Source organism: Borostomias antarcticus (genome assembly GCF_949987555.1).
Source record: "Borostomias antarcticus genome assembly, chromosome: 6".
Classification (NCBI taxonomy): domain Eukaryota; kingdom Metazoa; phylum Chordata; class Actinopteri; order Stomiiformes; family Stomiidae; genus Borostomias; species Borostomias antarcticus.
Genome location: NC_140239.1, coordinates 10,824,764 through 10,827,263, shown reverse-complemented (window position 1 = coordinate 10,827,263; position 2,500 = coordinate 10,824,764). Strand labels below are relative to the sequence as shown.

Here is a 2,500-nt window from a genome sequence, read left to right as displayed (position 1 = left end):
CTGGTGAAAGCGGCTAAAAAATCCATCCCACGCGGACATCACAACAGCTACAAACCGTGTTGGGATGCGGAGTGTGAGAGTCTTTACTGTGCCTTCCTCTGGGCCCCCCAGGAGCTGAGTCAGACAGACTTGCCTCAGCCCTGCTGTCTAGACTCAGCCGAAGGAGAAAAGAGCTCTGATAGGAGGCCATTAACTCCATCGACTTCTGACACTCCAGCCGCAAGGCATGGAGCATCCTTAACAACCTCACTCGCAGGTCTAGACACGCCCCCCATCACTGCCCCGTCTCTGCAAACACAATCACATCACAATTTGTGAAAAGTGGGACATATGAGGGTGAAGACTGCGAATCGTCACGTCTCGTGGCTAAAGAAGTGTCTGACCTCTGGAAGGACACAACTCCTAGCAGTGGTAACATCTACGGTGAATTCACACCAGAGGAGTTCGCTGCCCTCCAGCATGTAAACCCAGGGAAAGCTCCGGGGCCTGATTCTATCTGAGCGTTCCTCTCTTCCTGCTTGCGCCAACTCAAGATCCCCAATATCTGGAGAAGAGATCAAGATTTCCCAGAAATCCCTCTCTGTGTCAAGAGTCTCTAAGACATTTAATTAGTGGGTCTAGAGTAGTGAGAACAGCATAGAAGCATGTCTTACCACAATGCCTCCTAGAGTCCAGAGCGGAGCCACATCACATTAGCTAAACATTTAGGCAGCCTAAAGCCCAATTTATGCTTCGTCGAGCGACACTTCTTACTTTTGACGTCATGGGCAACGCTTTTTTGTGAAAAAAAAGTGTCGCTGAGGGCTGTCGTACACGAACAGATTTTTCTAATGTCGCTGAGTCCGTCACACATTGTCGCTCAAGTGTGATTGGATAGCTGGATAGAAGGCTTTTGTGTTGCCATGGATATGCTTGTTCCTCAGCCTTGTTTTAGTTTGGGCTGTCATTTGACGTTAGGCTGTCATGGAGTAGAGGAACGTCTCTCCAAGCTTGTGAGGAGATATCCCCATCTATACAATTCATCCCTGCCCCTTCACATATGCCCAAGTACTGCGGAATTCGTGGAAGGGAATCTCAGAATTATCTCATAAGCATAGTGTCCTGAAACCGCATTCCATAATTGACATGTTTTCGGGTTATAAAGACAGATAAATAACAGGGGAGTCTACCCACAATGGCTTTAAGATAAAAACATACCAGAGACTAAGCCCACATTGATACAGTAATGAGTGAGGGCTCTACCTTAAAGTGCCATGATATACAGTATAGTATCCAACATATGGAGACAATGGCCTGATGCATTCATACAGTAGCAGATCATCATAGTCAAGAACAGGCAAGCACGTTGCTTCAGCCAGTCTTTGTCTGACATCCAGAGAAAAACGTCAACTTTTTCACCAGATTCTTTTTTTGCGGTTTAAAAGAGAGGTGGTCATCAAAGTTCAGGTGGAGATGGGTAGGTTCTTGTGTACTGCAGGTGGAGTTCAGGTGGAGATTGAACTGAGCCACAACCAAACACCAATACACAGCTAAGAGCCAGGCCATGCAGTTATATGAAGAATGTTCTAATGTACGTTTGTAGCACTGATCGTGATCCAGACCAATCAAGAGCCGGATCTAAAGATAATCATGGACATCCCTCAGGAAGCTTACGTAGCAACTAACCAGCCAATCCATGCTATCCAGATCCAGATGAACCTGTTACAGCTAGACCCGGCTAGACCCAGATCCAGGTAGACCTGCTCTAGCTAGACCCTGCTAGACCCAGACCCAGCTAGACCCAGATAGACATGCTCTAGGTAGACCTAGCTAGACTCAGACCCAGATAGACCCAAATAGACCTGCACCAGCTAGACCCAGATCCAGCTAGACCCAGACCCTGCTAGACCCAGATAGACATGCTCCAGGTAGACCCACACCCAACTAGACCCAGATAGACCTGCTCCAGGTAGACCCACACCCAACTAGACCCAGATAGACCTGCTCCAGGTAGACCCACACCCAACTAGACCCAGATAGACCTGCTCCAGGTAGACCCACACCCAACTAGACCCAGATAGAGAGAGGTAGGAGGAGGTAGATCGGGTCGTCCAATGGTCGTAGGGTTGCCGAATTGCATCCTGGCTTCACCTGACGCCATGTTCTTGGGCAAGACACTGAACCGCAAATGTGCTCCACATGAGGAAAGACATTAGAATACCAGGTTTCATACATTTTTGTCTCATGGGTTGGAAATGTCAGCATTTTGAAATTTGCATTTTGAATCAGTTACTATAGCGCCAACTATGGATGAATCATGATTATTATTGGTTCCTAGTTTCAACATTCAAATTTTGAGCATTTTTGGTCAAGGTATGTTTGAGATATTTGACCAGGGAAAGAATAATAGTCGAAAATACTAACAATAACAATAGGGTTCCTACTACAGTACATAGGACCCCTAAATATAAGCCCTAAATATAAGCTAAAGATAAGGCAAGGCTAGTTTATTTGTGTAGCA

At 46.5% G+C, this 2,500-nt stretch overlaps 1 protein-coding gene across 4 annotated transcripts in view; it reads left to right on the top strand.

The window, feature by feature from the left end:
* Window positions 1–2,500, top strand: part of taok3a (TAO kinase 3a) — a 94,243-nt gene that overhangs the window by 42,730 nt on the left and 49,013 nt on the right. The window contains exon 1 of one of the 4 annotated variants that reach the window (XM_084439542.1): window positions 2,395–2,500. This exon is cut by the window's right edge and continues 355 nt beyond it. The exons of the other annotated variants lie outside the window; for them this stretch is intronic. The gene's annotated coding sequence lies outside the window, so the exon portion shown is untranslated. Of the gene's footprint in view, window positions 1–2,394 lie in introns of those variants that run through there. 4 annotated transcript variants of the gene reach the window in all.